A 17,832-nucleotide genomic window follows, 5' to 3' on the forward strand; every position below is an offset into this window, starting at 1 on the left:
TTCATTTTATATATCGCGCAGAAGTGCTTGATAATGCAACGAGGCACGATGTTTGATACACCTGATGGAAAAATCAAATTTTATTAAACATGTATGATTTAATAAATATAAGTGAAGTGTAAATAATTTAAATATTCGTTTGATTTTAATTTAATTAATTTTTTGTACGTATATTTTCATTGCAAGTATAAGTAAGAATTCATTTAACTTAAGATATGTTGCATTTATGTGATAGGTAATTATTTTTTTCTATTCGACTTGGTATAAATTCTTTAGTTACAATTTTATTTTCGTGAATATCTATTTTTAAGATATCCCCTTGTATATAATGATCTTTGATTTTCTAAAATTTTCCAATTTATCTATCCTACATAATTAACTAATTAACAGATCCGTCTTTTAAAAATAAGATAATTGCAGAAAGAGAAGAGGTCAGGCCATTATTTTTTATTAGAAGTGAGAAATCTATTTAAAATGAAAACGAGGGAGAAAGCTGTACAAAATTTATGAAAATCGTTAGAGTAAGAAAGCGTAATTTCTAAAATAAAATATGAAATACTCTATTAGATGTAATAAATAAGAAACTATATTATTCTTATGAGAAATATATATATACTATGCTCCATAAAGTATCATGTACTATTGAACCATTGTAAATATATTATATATTTCTCTATTAATTCTAGGCAACTCAATATTTAAAAACAAGAAACTATATTAATCTCTTTTAAAAATCTACGATGTATTTGTTTTCGTATTTACCTTAATTTAAAAAAAAAAAAAACTTTTTTCGTAAAAAGAGAAGAGTTGTCCCGAAGAAAAGCAAAAGATTCAAGAAGGACGAGGAGTATTCGCCACAGTCTTTTGCCAGGTTGAATCGCTCGATTTCCACGCGATCTTCGCGGAAGGCGGGCCGTTGAATCGGTCTCGGCGAGGAATCGAAACAAAAAGACACCTTTCAATGGATTATTTGTATCTATGGAAATGAAAGCGACCGATGAATACGCGAAAGCGGACGATTCAAGGCTTCGTGTTGCGTTAATTATCATGCTACCGAGTCACGTTTCAATTTTTTTTTCCTACGACCTCTCAATAGTCTGGGGATTAAAAAAAAAAAAAAAAAAATGAAAGAAAGAAAAATGGACGAAGAAAGCCGGTTCAAGCCGGTTGAATTCAGATTATAATTATCCTCGAGATAGGATAATATCCCTATTGATAGCGCTTTGTTACAATCGGCGGCTCGATTAATCGTAAATCCCGCTTAAACTCTATCGTATCGCTATATATTTGTCGAAGGTGAAAGCTATCTATACGTGGCACGCTCGTAAAAGTAAGATTTTTTCGACGATTTCCAGGTTGAAAAAATGCAATTTAAAGGATGTATTAAGAGAATTAAGGATAACGTTCGTGTGGTTAAGGTCGTATAAGATAAATTGTCCAAAAGAATGGACGATTAATTTAAAGAGAAATAACTGTTGGAAGTTATAAATGTATATCGCTTGGAAAATTTAATATGGGGATAGAAAAGTTTGGTTTGAATTCTTGAAAGTTATTTTTCCAATGGATATGACAATCTCTAATGTTGCAAGCATTTAAAAATTAATCGATCAATCTGTTGCAATTAGCAATCATTTTTCACACGAAATCATGAAACAATCAAAGAAATTGGTATTAAAAATTTTTTAAATTTATAATAGAAGATAGAATACTATAATTTTCTTTTATATAAGATATACAAACAAAATATCTTTTGCAATATAAATTCCGTTTGTTTACATTTTTCTTCTTCGCTTAATCATCTTCCCTTGTTAATAATTTTAATCTTAATATTTCAAATTCATCGTCTCACTGAAACTTCAAATAAAAATAGACACAATATATCCATCGTCTATCACGCTACGTATTTCAATAATAAAATATCGCAACTTTCAAATCCATAAAGATCAACGACAAAAAAACAACGCGAACAATTAAACGACGACATATATTTACTCTCGTGCACGGGGAGCGCAAGCATTTAAGGGTTTAATTTGCAACGCTTCCATCCACCATCCACCATATATTTTCCATTTCGAGCCTCGCCCAACTATAAAGATAACTTCTCCAACTCTCGCCTTTTTCAATCGTTAACATAGATCCACCTTTACGACTTCGCTGTATGGATATTCGCGGCGCATAGAGCGCCAATAAATATCTCTCTCTCCCTCTCTCTTTCATTTTTCCAGTAGCGAAATCAGTGCGTGGAAAAAAAGCCCTGTACAAAGTGACCGCGTCGATTTTTATTCGTGACGCGTGCACGGGAATTTATTATTGAAATCTCGATGCCGCGGCTTGTGCCTCACACACACACATACACAAACAAGCACATACAAGCACAAACACACGCACAAGTTGCATCGACCGCGTGGCAAACGCAACAAATCCGGCGAGAAACTAATTCCCCCACGTTTTTGTGTTTTCGTTCTCGTCCTCTATCCCGTCCTCTAACCAAGAGATATCGGTGTTATGGATCACGGATCGACTTGGTGCGTGTAATAGGAGACGACGTCGCTTCGGCCGAAGTTGTACAAAGCGTAATAGGAGGGAGAAGTGGGGCGTATGGTCGATTAGCATTTGTTTGGGTTGCGGTCGGATGTTGGATAATGATGCAATTAATAATGTCGCGAAACAGGGAGGGACAAACGTGTTTACGCGGGGATTCCTTTGAATATGCCGTGCGTATAGAGGGATGTGGTTCATCAAGTGTTGGATCTGTGCGAGAATTAGAGAAGAGAAATCGCGTGGAAGAAGATGGAACGAGATTATTTACGATACAGTAGGAAAATTGACGCGGAATTATTATTATGAAGCTCGTGAAAATTTGATGGGTTAAATTAGAAAGTGAATTTTCACGAATGTGAATATCAATGATGTTTTAGAAAATAAATTTGATACGACGATGGATTTAAAATGATGAGCTTGTGTCGTATTTTCCCTCATACGTCTCATGGTATCGTGAAATTACATTAGATGTATATTTATACGTGAAAATTATATTCATTAAAATTAACATATTTTCCTCGATATAAGATGGTTTTATTTATTCAATACAAAATTATATATAGGATTCTTAACTACGAGAAAATAATTTTTAGCCTTGAAAAAATATTACTATAATTACGATTTTCAAAAGATATTGAAATTCTTATTTTTTTCTTTTTTTTAATTAATTAAATTATATATAAGGAATATCAAAGCAGATGTAAGATTCTTATAATAATATATTTATTCAAATAATCATTTCAAATACTAGTCTTACTTCGATTCGACAAATCTTATCCTAACGTGGACATTCCAATATTCGTGTGTGTATAAACACATAAGAAAAAAGAAAGGGAAGAAAAGAGAAGATAAAATAGATATAGCTTCGTATAGGAACGCTCGTGTTGTTGCTGTTGCGAGAACACAAAGTGCATCTTCAGATTTATCGATGGTTATCGATGCACGGTTCGTTTAAGCGATAAGTAGGAAACTAGCTTTCGTGAAACGTGCCACTTAAGCGAGATCCGAGAGTTGCATAATGATTGTTTCTTTATGGCCAATTAAATTTCGAACATTCACCGTGTCTCCACACCACGTTTCGCGCATGGATACCGCCCCTTGTTCGAAGGAACGAAATAATTAATGCCGTTTTATGGCCCGTTCCTCTGCTTCTAACGCTTCCACCCGTCGTTCGAATTTCATTTTTAACCCTCTCGGGTGGATTCATCGCGACAACGTTCCTTTTAATATCTCATTGCTCTCATTTGTTTTCCTTTTGAATTGAAATTGATCGATGCGATGAATCAAATTTTTGATTCCATTAGATAGTTTATGTACTAGTTTTAGCTGCTTGTTCTCTTGAACAGTTCATTCATTGAAACAGTGAGATTTTTCACAGTTATTATTATATTATATTACTACATTAATCTTGTATTAAATTATTCTAGCATATACATGTATTACATACACAATAATATATATAAATTTTCATAATATCTATATGTATATCATTTGGAATGATTTTAATTATGTATATATGATAATAATAATATATAATTAAATAATATGTAGCATATATATTTTTCTGAAACATACTTGAAATATGCAATGAATAAAAATATGAAGAAATTCGTAAACGATTGATAAATGTGAATAAAAAATATAAGTATAAAATATATTGGTTTTTCAATTAATGCAAAAGACTCGTGAAAAGTGTTTTCCGAAGGATCGTTCTTTTACTTTTTACTTGTCGATTTTTAATATTCTTTTGTGCATTTAATTATTTTATTTTATTAATTATACAATTTTATGAGAGAGAAAGAAATACAGATTTCTTTGTCGTTATATATTCTGAATAAAATTATAATATTATGTATAAAAATATGTATATAAAAAAGATAATTAAATATAAAATTGAAATGATATTTTTCTTTCATTGAATCATTTTAAGCAAAGATAGAAAAAGATTTGAAGGGAATGTCGTAGAGTTAAATGAAATATAAAAAAAGAAGATTGAGAAACACTAGATCGAAAAGAAGAAAAACTTATCTTTAATAATACCTCATATTTATAAATATTCTTTTCTATATCTCAGATTCAAAGTAAAAGAATCACACTGAGTGAGTTATAAATTGAATTAATATTGTTATAATTTTTTTTATATTAAACAACATCGTCGAAGTTCATTATTGAACGAAATTTCACGATTATTTTCTAAAATAATCGAACAGAAGAAACTTTCAAAATTACCAAGAATTAAAATCGAGTCGATATTCGTTTCCTTTTTAACCTATATTCGTAATTTCTCATAAATTAACATGCTGGGAGAATGTTCCGGTTTTAACGCTTAGAAGAGCACCTAGTTGATAAAGGAAATTTATGCGAAAGATAAGACTGTTCTATTTCGCTGTACCCTAGAAAACAAGTCAAATCGGCTACGTGTTTCGTTCGATACAATCATCGTGAATTATTGTCACCGAGATCCTGAACTTTCCCTCTTCCTCTTTGCGGTTATCCTCGACCTTGAAACGCGCAAGACGACGGCCATGAATGAATCTCTTCAAGCACAAAATCCTGCAATCTCGTTTCCCGTTGGCCGATTTTGTTTACCTCGATCCTATTCTTTATAGCTTCTTGAAGAAATCTCGTTGAAAAAAATGTATAAATTGAAAATTTTCTTGTATAATCTACACATCATTCTCAACATTCACATTCACAGATTTCGAGTTAATGAAATAAAATAAAAGCTTCTTTAAAACTTAAACAAATCTGGTAGTCGTCATAAAACACTTTTTTGAATAATGAATGCACATATAATTGCGTTTTAAACTCAGAATATTACTCTCTTTTATTTTTTCTTTTCTTTCTTCGAGGATGCAATGCCTTCTTTTACCCTTCTTGCCTTATTAAAAATATATTTTATTGATTATAAAAGAGAAGAGATTATGAGAGAGAAATTATCCCATTCGCGTAAAAGAGTTTCAAAAAAATAAAAAAATTACAACGCACACAATGTACAACATACTTCTATTCCAATTATTAAACCCACTACTTTTCTTTTATGCGAGAAACTAGAACTAAAACTCAACGAACTTCTACTTTCGATTAGCCACATCTCACTGACTTAAGTGAAACTTTGCCTATTTTCCAACAATCGCGATGAATCACTGGAAATTTTATGCGAGAGCCGACCACCTCGTGTTTCGTATTCGCGATACTTTAAAAGCAATAAATTATACCGATAAGACAAAAATAGCTTGGCTCGTTATGAATCGCTTGAATAATTTGCAACAGTTTATTATTATTTTCTACAAAATGCGTTACCGATACAACTTAAACACCATTGGAAATTCCATTCTCCTTGAAAACGATTTCAATAACACTTAAATTAAAAAAAAAAAAAAAAAGGAAAAAAAAAGAAGAAGAAGAAGGAAAAGAGGAAATACGTTCGTTAAATACAAACTGCCATCAAGAAATATTCCATTATAGCAATTTAATTCCATATTCGTTGCTTGGATCCGGATAAAACAAAGGGGAACGGCGGCAAACGAGTCGCACGATCGAGACGAAAGTGGTCGAAATCTGCAATGCAGATTCGCGAATCGTGGCTGTGTCCGATTCCATCCATGTTTCCTTTCGTTCCAGACACCAGGTGCTAATTGCGAAACGCGTGAGATCCGTGGCGAAACAGGCTAATGGACGTAAGCGTGCGTTTAAATACCGGAACCGCGTAAGTGGCGGGCATGTGTCTCCCTCGATATCGAGAACAATTGCTAATCTGAATGTACAAGTCCTCTTTGTTCCGGTGTATGAGTACGCTCGATAGGGTTCAGTTAGAACGAAAAAAATAACGCGTTTTCGATGGAATTTCAATTAATCAATTTCAACCATTTATAATTGGAACAGTTGATAATCTTTTGAACAATTTGTGGTGGATAATCGTTCGAGATTGAATAATTATTTTCTAGGATTAAATTAAAATGGTACAGATTATAGTGAAGGTTATAGTGGATAATGTGCAAGATGGAAACGTGAAACATTAAGATTTTGATCTGCGTGTAATGGTACGATGTTCGATAATGAATTTAAGTAAAATAACTTGTGTTTTTTTAACGAACGTTTTTACGAGATAAGCTTGCACAGAAAGCTTTTGCGTGTTTAAATGAAATTTATTCTGATTTGTTTTTTTAAAGAATATGATCATTAATTATTCGAAATAGTAATTGAAACTTGATGTATATTCTGCTTTTGATTAAAATATAATGAACAAGAGGTAAAATGGTGGATTAGTAATGTGTATAATATGGAAATGCTTGAAAATTATTAATAAATTATCAAATGAATCTTAATTATTTAGATTATCAAAAATGAATACGAAGAAAGAAAAGAAAGGCACTGTGACTCGATATTTATAATGCAGTTTCGTGACTTATTTCTTTCAACAGTCTCAATTTCTACTTATTTACTCAGAAAAAATTTAAAAGTTTCTTAAGACTTACGATATATCATGCAAAATTTCTTAAAGTTCATTCAAAGAAAAAAATAAAACTCCCTACTAGATATTTCCATTATTAGATATTTTTATTTTCTACTTAGAATTTAAATAAATATTTCCATCGATATTTATTATTCCCCTCACAATTCAAACGTTCGTTCAAATTTAAATTAAAACTTGAGTTATAAACTTCTCTCCTCTCCCCAATTTCGATTCCCCTTTTGTTCGACAATCGTTCCTTAATTAGCACGGCCGTTAAATTAATTCGATCACTTTCGATAGGGAGGATAAAAATGGGGGATGGATGGGAGAAAAATCGTGGTGCACGATCCGAAGGAAATTAGGCGCGGGATTCCTATACGCAGAGCTCGAGATCGTGACTTTCGAACGTTGCAACGAGAATCAAGGGGTCTGACTATCGACGGCGCGGCTCATTTTCATAAATTATATTAATTCGCCACGCCGGGGGCAACCGGTTGATTGGGTGACACGTATTATACGATCATCGAGCATTGGCCGTCTTTCTCCTCTCTTAGCGGCCAAGGACCGTTCCGTCTTTTTTCTTCCTCTTTCACTTTCGCGTCTCCTGAAAACCCCTCGACGCGAACAAAAGGGGGGAGGGGTGGCAAGTTTTTATGGGATCGTTAAAAACGTGAAATACGGGGTGTCAGCGGTATCGTGATCATTACAAGCGGCCTAATCGGCATCGAGGCGTTAATTAAGAGCGACGCCCATTTCTCGAGTGTACGCAAGGAAGATCTCGAGGAATTCGTTTCGAGAATATGATAACGTTTGGAATATATTTAATTATTGTGCGGTTGTGTTTTTTATGAGCAATTTTGTAATCATAATTTTTATACGCATACGTAATCCAAGAAGAGGGGTCATCTTCTTAAAATTATAATTATTGTCGTTTGTTATCGTTTGTTTTCATCGAGATAAATTATTTTTATTGAAATGAATATTAGAAGATTGTAATGATTTTTCGTATGGATTTTTTTGAAAGAAGAGAACCATCTTTCTAAAATGAGAGAATATATTATAGTTAGTGAATAATACAAGAGGAAGTATGTTTTTATATATGCTTACTGTATTAATATTGTACGTTTGTAGTAGTTTTATAAATTATAAATTTTGCAGATTGTAAATGTACAATAATAAATTGATGAGCCTTTATTAATTATAGGGTTGATAGAAACCTAAATTATATTTGAGAACAAATGGTTACTTCTTTCGTATAGATTCTTAAAACGAATGAATATAATTAGATAATTATCGCTCGAATCTAAAAATTGTTCACATGTAAGTCAGATTATTTATACAAAACTTACTTATATAGAGAAAAATTATTTTTATTAAAATAATTAAAATGATATTTAATTGGATAAATTTATAATATATCTTTTAAATAAACTTTATAATTTTCATTTAGATTTTTTAAAGTACGATCAATTCTCTATTATCAAACACGTTTTCACAAGCTTCTAAGCATAGATTTTCCAAAGAAAAAAAAAAAAGATATATCTCCAATTATCTCCCAATTATTAAAATTCAACGATCAAACACTTTTTATACACTTTCGAGCAACCTTGATCCCGATGCAGATTTTCTAAAAGAAAAGGGGGAAAAGAGGACGCGCGATAATCACAGGCGCGATCATTACAGGATCTAGATAAAACCGGTTATTTTCGAGTAGAATCGTTTTTGGTCCCATTTAATGTATGGGCGACGGGCGTAAGAGCCGTTGTAACGCGGCGCCTGTCCGACGTGTAAAGCGAGCGCTAACTTAATTTGCACGGTTTTGTCGTCCCTCCGCCCGGGATAAATAACGCGAAAAATCGGCGGTAGTTTGTCCATTCGGAAGTTGGCTCGAGGTGAGGATTAATTGACTCGTGCGGTGGGGCGCACTTCCGCCGTAATTATTCCCTCGATTCCCGGACTCCACGACGAATGAAACTGCGCGCTAAGGATAGAGATCTTTCGTTTAGGTAGGTGTTATTTCTTTTTCGTTTGAAGTTTTTTAATCGATCATCAGTTCGGGTAAAAGAGAACGGATTTTGATTAGTAATAGTAATGGTAGTTGATTTTAGAATGTTTTGTGATGAAATAATAGATTCATTATTAAAAATAAAATAATCTAAAAATAATTTATTAATTTAATCAAGTTTGTTGTAAGAAGGAAGAAAGATCGTGTGTCTTTTTTTTTATGTATTTTTTTTTTGCTAAAAAGGCACTTGTTTCTCACATATTTCAAAAAAAAGAAATAATTATATTTTTTTCTTTAAAAATCAATTATATCGCAAAACAGAGGAAGTTTTTAAGCTGAATTATCGATTTCGATGAAACAATTTTTCAATGAGTTCGATATAATTCTTTCAATTTTCTTAAATGTCTTCGAAGAGGCATTTTTTTATTTTAATACATTGATTGAATTTTGGCAAAAAGGATCGAAGATACGTCGAATTACCTTGAGAGAGCTAATTCTTCGAATCAGGTGCAGGTCCAAAGGAATCAGTCCTCGATCTCCCCGTCCCTGAAGCGTCGAATCGACGTACTTACGAATGACGAGGACACGTATGTGACGCGTATATACGTCGAACAATCGAGCGCGAGTCGTTCGTCTTTCGAAAGGAAGTCCCCCTTTCCACGGTTTTTTCGACGCGCTTCTGTCGAGCCGAAGGTGGCTCCACTGGTGGGAGGCACCGATTTTTATTTCACATCGCGAGAAACCAGTTTGTAAATAATGTAAATCCATAGAAAACGACCATCTGGAGTCCCCTCATTCCCCCGCACGAGTCTTTAAAAGTGGGGGACGGATGGTGGGGGATCCACGAATGGATCTGGAGGTGGGGGAGCAGACGGGGACGAGGGAAAAGAAGAGGAGGAGGAGGAGGAGGAGGAGGAGGAAGACAAGGAACTCGCGATTGCCTGGTGGCGAGTGTGGGAATTCTGCGTGTATGAAATGTTGAATCATTTCTGAAAAGGGATTCACGAAATCTGGAGGAACACGAAAACAGGAAAGAACTCAGAAAAAACGTTCACGATGAATGGATGTTTTCAAACGGGGTCGAAATTGCTTCAATTTCATTGGTCTAATTTTTTGTGCGATCCTTTTCGAAACGTTGCAGGTATTTATTTTTCTTTTTCGAAAAGATACGACGAAATTTTCGTCCAGCCTCTTCAAAATGATCAAACAAGCCACTTCAACTGTTGAGCACGCGATTCACGCATAAATGATTTTTGTGGTCGGAAGTGGTTTCGCATGTTGGTTTGGGAAAAAACGGGATTTATTATAAATTCGAATCAAAACGAATATATGGGATCGGTGGTGATTTTTGTGAATGTATATGAGATATAAATCAATTTTTTATAATATCTTATTTTTTAACTTTGTATAATCATTTGAACTTTGTATAAAATCTCTTTTTAAACGATATGTTATTATATTTATGAGTCTGATAATTGTTTTTTTAAAAAAACTTATATAACATAAGTCGAAATCATGAAAGAGAAATTACGTAATAAATCTCAAAATAATCTTCAAAACATTTTTTTTAATTCATATTATATTTAATTTATATTATATAGATAGTTAAGAATATATTAAAACTATTAAAAAAGAGAAATTACTAAAATTACTACTAAAATCGAAATTTAACAGTAAACAAATCGATCAATAGATCAACGAGCATTGTGTTTGCTAATGCTAAAGAAAAAAAAGAAAAAAAGAAAAACGAGGTGGAAATAAATCGTGACGAGGGAAAAAAGGGAGGGAATATCTGTACCGAAATACATAAATGAGTTTGACTCTCTTTTGTCGAGTATTTGCATATGCTAATGGGGCAAGAGCGTTCAAGAAACAAAATAACAGGTCGAAAACGGGCCGACTACTCTCTCCTCGACAGTTACGCATCTGTTTGCTATCGCTATCTAGCAATGGCGGCCACTTGCCGCCGTTAATTGCGCCCCCATTGCATGAATAATATCGATAATTGTATTTCCACCGCTTAGGAAGATGCTTTCGCGTTCGACCAATTACAAACGATCTTTCGGGATTAATTTAACGTGGAAATACCTTTAATCTTATCGATGTTATCGTTAACAGAGATTCAAATGCAATTTCGTGAAATTATTTTTATTTTCTCTCTCTCTCTTTCTCTGTGTATATAACATTTGGTTAATTATAACATATAATGCAGGTGTGATACATTTCGATCGATTTTAAGAAAAGATATTTTGAAGAAATTCGTAATCATTACTAGAGTTTACTTTCGCGAGATATAAATTTATTTTTAACATTATATATTATTTATATGTTTATATATTTATAGTTTCTTTTTAATTCTTGTGACGAGTTAAATACGAGCAATCAAAAGAAATTTCATCTTTAAAGAAGAATCTACAGGTGTAAAATATCATCTACAGAAACCATGACACTGATTTTGTTGTATTACTGTATCTATCTTTTATTTGATTTAAGTTTGAATTGAAGTTAATTTACAATTCAATCTTTAGTCTTCGTAAAATATTCAAAGAATAGATCCAGATTGACATCGAAATTATTAAATTAATCCTTCGTTATTCTAATAGGATATCGTAATATCGTTCCAAATTATAAAATTTTGAACTTTGAACATCCAATTACACGGCTTAAAATTGAAAAAAAAAAAGATTCCATCGAAATCACGAACAAACGATACGATCCCCCAACATGAAGATTCTCTGCAAAAAGTTCAATCCAACATTGATTCTTCCTTCGAATTTCTTTCCAACGTGTATTTCGACTTCTCAAAATTAAGATCCATTTTTTCTAAAATGGATCGTAAATTTACAAAAAATATTATTACGCGCGCAAAAATACCATTCAATACCATTGCAAGATCTTCGAAATCGTTCCTTCCCAATTGTCAAACATTCGCTCGAACCCCGTTAGAAATCCTACACACACACACACACACACACAGGAGCACGCGTGACCAAACAACATCCATCGCCACCTTGGCCTCCACAAATCACCAATCACCAATCACACGCTCGTTCCATCAACCACTGGCCCAATACCTGGAGGACTCGATCGGTCAACTATCAACCCGGCCGCTCCGCATCGCAGAGCGCCCCCTCCAATCACAGAAACTGAGTAATCCTTCCAAGTCGTCCGTGGATTTTCATCCACGTTGGCGAAAAGACCGGTTTCTCTCGTCGTGTCGACGCACGACACCGCGCCATTGTAACCGTTCCTCGTTCTCTTCATCTGGTTTCGACGATATCTGCTCCTCCAATTTTCTCTCTCTTTCTCTCTCTGTTCGTTTGCTCTGCTTTCCGTTAACCGAGGTTTCGAGCGCAAGAGAAGGAGAAGGAGGGAGAAAGAGGGAGGAGGAGAGAAAGCGGGCGAAAGCATGGGGGAGGGGAGAGGAGAGTGGCTCTCGACACGATCGCGAGATTATAGCTACACCCACGCCAGGAGATAATAGATAGTAATTGCAGGGTTGTCCGGTCCGGCTCGGAATCGGCTCGACAGATCGATCGCCTCGAAGAGGGAAGAGGGAGATAATGATGCGGCCAACGAAGAAATCGTTCTCACATTATTTTCTCGCGGCGGCGCGAGCATCGCCGCCATTGTTATTATGATTATTATTGTTATTGTTATTGTTATTGTTATTGTTATTGTTATTGTTATTATACATATGCATGCGTATGTATCGGGGGATCTCGTGACGGGGCAATCGATCGAAAATCGAAACGGAATTTCATGATAGGTTTGGAATAGGGGAGGAGAGTTGATCCTCGAGGCGGAATTCTTGAAGTCTCGATATTGTTCTCGCGTTTCTAACTTTTGTATCGCGGATTGGAAGAATATTGGTACGTAGAGTTTAAAATATTTTAAAATATTTTCTTAGGCTCTACTGTTAAATGTAAATTACGTTCAATTTTTAAATTCATAATCGTAAATATCAAAACTTTAAAAGATGAGCGTCATAAATGTTTAAATATACATTAAGTACATATTCATATTATAACATATTCATAACTAGTTTATAATATACAATTAAAAATGATTAATCGTTATAATATCGTTTTAAATTATCCTGCTAAATTTCTTCAAAACTATATTTTCTTCCTATGGAAAAAATCTAATATTTAATATCTCATCTGACATTTTATTTGTATTGACATTAAATTAGAAACTTTCAGTAATTTTATAATTAATGCAGATTTTTTTAAATACCTACAATTTTCGAATAAAAATATATCGTTTAAGACGTGTTTATGTAACCCAGGGCTGCCAGATCCTCCAGTTTAACTGTATTGAAGTGTCCTTTCGTTTTTTCGTCGGTTCCAGAGTTTTTCAAGTTTTTTTTTCTTTCAGTTTGATCTTAGAGCCAGTGTAACCAGAAAGTTGAAAGTTTTAGAAAGATGCTTTTTGCTATGTTAGAGTTCAAGATGGAATTAGAGGGTTAAGTGGTGTTTTTGCAAAGAGGGAAGCTCGGCTCGTTGCGCCAGTTTTTGATTAATGAATGAACAAATTGGGATCGTTAAATATCGTCGGAAGGGAAGGAACACATTAGATAATAATGAAGATGATACGAGCCACTCTCGTTCATTGGCAGTTATTTTCTTCGTATTGGAAATGCCGAGATAACGAGTAATTGCGCTGTGAAACAAATACTAAAAGGCAACTTTCGAAGCAGGGACGAGCCGATTATCGTGGATTTCGTTTTGTTATTATGTTTGTAACAAAAAAAAAAAAAGAAAAAAAACATCAATAAGTCGAAAGTAAAAGAATATGAATAAAAGAGAAAGTTGGAATTCGAAAATATCACGAATTTTTATTGTCAATCAGAATAATGAAATCGAATCACACTAGAAACGAAAAAGAAATGAATTGCAACAAAAAATTAAATTAAATACAATTCTTAAATATATAAAACACGAGAAAAATAATAAAAAAAAATCTATATCTATAATTAAAATTAAATTATAAAATTAATTTCGACTCCTTTTACATTAAAACCTACGTAATTGATATGCTACCATCGCTGAACAAATTGTAGAAAACATTTTATACAACACACGTGATAAATGCGAGATAAATTTCACCTTTTCATCCATTCACTTTTGAAAAAATCCTATTGGAGATAAATTAAAAAAAAAAAAGAACGAAAGAAAGAAACATACGCTATGCTATCTTTTTATCCTGTGATTGTAGAACGTTTACAAAATTCCACAACAAAATCTTATTTATGAAGGAACAAGTTGACGTTCGTGGAATTCGTTTCTTCCAATCCGAGCGAATTATTTCGTATCCGAGATTCGTAAACACGGGATTCCGCGTCGCCACGATGGCAAATTATTATTTATCGACCGATCCAAACGCGCGAAGCCTAATCGACTAACGGAACGAACGCGACGGGGCCAATAAATTTCGGTTTAGCCGGGGCAATCTCGTTTCGCCGCCGATTGTAAATCGCCCACGCTGCCCTTTCCATCGATCCCCGCGCGATTAAAGATACTGCGGACAGATACGGCCAAGACGTTTTCACCCAGCCATTGTGTTATACGTATACTTTCTACGGTTTTCTCGCGGTGGACGTGGCCCACGATATCGTTGCACGTGCAACCTTCACGAGTAATGGGCCTGATTTCGTTTCGTGTTGTTGCGATAGTGGACAGCGTTTGGGCTAGTGATGCTCGATACGGTATCGATGATGATCTTTGGCAATAAATTGATGTGGAAATATCAAATTCAAGTTAATTAGAGGTTAGCCACGAAGTTGTTAAAGATAATATTACGTGTACATTAGAATTTAGGTTAGTTAGGTTGCACGTGGAATGTTTATAAATACAATTTGAATTTATCGTTAGACGACTATGCTCGGTATTTTTTGGAAATAAAGAAAATATGTAGAACATGAAAATCTTGGATTTAGTTTAGATTCGAATTAGATCAAGTTTTTGGTTAGGTTAAGTTGATATCGCTGCAACGTTTACGAATAATGTACACCTGAATTCGTTGTGTTGTAATAATGTATAGATGTATATTAATGATATATACAATGTTATATCAAATAATTATCAAAACTAGAAAAGAAAAACATCCCATTTTTAAAATCCTTTAAACTTCCCTTTCAGAACAGTGATATATAATACAAACCCTTTCTCCGCTCCTCTCCACTCCTCGATTTCCGCTTTTTCTTTTCTTTTTTTTCGTTTCATTTCGTCACTCTTCGTTTTCACACGGACCTATCGACTTGACGCTCTCGGGCTCGTCGAACCCTTGTCCGCGTCGCCCTCTTGCTTCCGCCACGGGCGTCTCTTTATCACGGCACCCTTGCGCCACGACGAACGACGTTACGAGGGACGATACCGCGATACCTGCACGGCCCTCTCTTTGTTCCATCGTGTCCGCCATTGTGCCGTTTCCCGTTTGCCAGACTATCGCGATAAACAGCCGGAAAAGCCACGATGAATGACGCGCCACGCTGTAACCGTCGCGCCTCGCGACTTTCGCGCATCGATACCTCGAGTGTTTTCCGAGATGGCGCTGATCGGTGTGGCCAGAACTCGTGCACAATGAGCAAAGTGAACGCGATATAATCGTGGGCGATTATGGGACGAGATCTTTTTGAGAATGAGGTGCGGATTTCATTTTCCACTTGGTGTTTATTAAATTTGGGTATAATAATTGTGATTTTACTTTGAAAATAAATATGCAAGAAGATGTAACGTAAGATGATCTAATTAATGTATTTATATTGGATTAACTTTTTATTATGGATAAGTTAGACTCAAGAATCTGATTCAGAAATATTGGTCATATAGTTTTCATGTTTCTAGAGAGGGATGCTTTTTAGAAAATATTTTATATATTAATGGAGTTACATATTATTAATACAACATAGAATAGTTCATTGGCTTAATAAAACATGTATCTTTTTTTATTTTTCTCAAAAATGAAATTACGAGTATGAAATTTGTACTCAACTCGGATCAAAAAGATTTAATTAAATGAATTTTTAAATTCGATCATAAGAGTTTGCATTACTGTTATTTAATATGACGATTTTTTATTTATCATGTATTAATTTTGAATCGCAATTAAGAAAAGAAAGTCGCGCAACAGTATCTTAGAAATTTAAAATTAGTTTCTCGAATAAATATCCACATGTATATATATATATATCTTTATCGAATATTTTCTAAGCTTTCTCATAAATGGAATAATTGGTGAATTCGGAATTTAGATCCCAGATCGCAGACTCATCGCGCAAACATGCGCCGTGAGTCCTTTGGGCTTTACATCTCGCGTTGCACAAATATGTATCCTGGGTCTAATAAGCCCAATTAGGCTAATATAGCCAGTAATTAATACAAATACCAAGGCACGGATATAAAATTTAAACCCCGCTACGCTAAACCGAGTCGAGCACTAATCACCGTTCCATGGTGATCAATCATTAAATTATTCGGTAATATTAATATAACAATTATTCGTCGGTTAGTTCAATTAATTCTACGTTCTAAATTGAAATTCTGCTATGGAATTAAAAGTTTAGGGGGAGGGAGAAGATATAGATACAATAGAATAATTTACAAAAATATTCATACCATTATATTTAATTAAATATAGAATACAAATTTAAATAGAAAAAGCCGGTATATGAAATATACAGAATCATTGATAATTACGAATTACAAGAATCCTTTATAGAATAATGGAAGAGTAGAAAAGTTTTAAAAATAATTTAGATATTAATATAAAATCCCCTATATCGTGCATAAATTATTTATTAGACATGCCTAGAAAAGACAGCAATCTTAAAAAATCGTTGAAATTCAATTGAAAGAAAAGTAAATTCTAGAAATACGATTTTCGATTCTATCAATTGTCACAATATCTCGAAAACGACTTCTTCGTTGTCTATAAATTAATTAAACAATTGAATAATCAAATTTTCGATCTATTTATGTCGAAGAATGAATGGTTGCATTCGAATCGCAACAATTGTCGAAACGACAAGAGGCCAATACTAATTGGATAAATGACGCAACAAAGAAGATCGATCTCAAATTAAATTCACTGGTGTAAGTTCAACCATTGCGAACGAATATGTATATACAATATGTATACATATATACGACTATGTAACGCAGATTCTCCTGTACACTTCTCGCGGGTTTTGCGTACCCTCTGTCGCCGATGATACAATAAAGTACAGTCAAGGCTGTCAGCCGCACTCTCATCGGCTAAACAGAAGTGTATTAAGGCTGTCAAACGCATTCTCATCGACCGGCTGGAAGAATACTCGAAATATTTGAAGTATTTTCCAATCAGAGTGGCCCGTCGCTCTTACGAACGTATCGTATCCTCGTTTCTCGTTAACGGATCGATCCCCCTCGATTCCCTGGAAAAAATCTGACGGAAATTTTTTTTTTCTTTTTCCTTTTTTTTTTTTTTTTTTTTTTTCACCCGGAGATCCGCCTTTTCCAACCGGGATTACGTGTTAGAATGTGTGATGCTGGAAATTACAATTCGAATTCGAGATTTTTTTTTTCATTTTTCTTTTTTTTTTTTTTTTTTTTCCTAGCAGGTCGGAAAAATTCGTAACGAGAATGGATTTTGTATGTATAGGTAAGTGTGTACGAACTTTGAAAAGAGTTGAATTAGTTTTTCGGGTATAAATTGACATCGGATGAAAAATATGGGGGGGGGGAGGGGGAGAAGAGTAAAGGGGGAAGGAAGACGAGATTATGATTGATTCGGTGAGGGCTTGATTATACGAATTCGGGCAAGATGCGAGAATTCCAATTTATTCGAA

At 34.0% G+C, this 17,832-nt stretch overlaps 1 protein-coding gene and 1 long non-coding RNA gene across 5 annotated transcripts in view; one reads left to right on the forward strand and one right to left on the reverse strand.

Annotated features, from left to right (window-relative positions):
• Positions 1-17,832, forward strand: part of LOC107995538 (LIM/homeobox protein Lhx9) — a 601,193-nt gene that overhangs the window by 336,667 nt on the left and 246,694 nt on the right. The window lies entirely within an intron of this gene.
• On the reverse strand, positions 3,248-5,902 carry LOC108001582 (uncharacterized). Its single transcript, XR_001766741.3, has 2 exons — positions 4,771-5,902; positions 3,248-3,878 (listed from the first exon to the last, which is right to left on the reverse strand). It is a non-coding gene; the product is annotated as an uncharacterized LOC108001582 (long non-coding RNA).

This window comes from Apis cerana, linkage group LG12, assembly GCF_029169275.1.
Source record: "Apis cerana isolate GH-2021 linkage group LG12, AcerK_1.0, whole genome shotgun sequence".
In the NCBI taxonomy this organism is placed as follows: Eukaryota; Metazoa; Arthropoda; class Insecta; order Hymenoptera; family Apidae; genus Apis; species Apis cerana.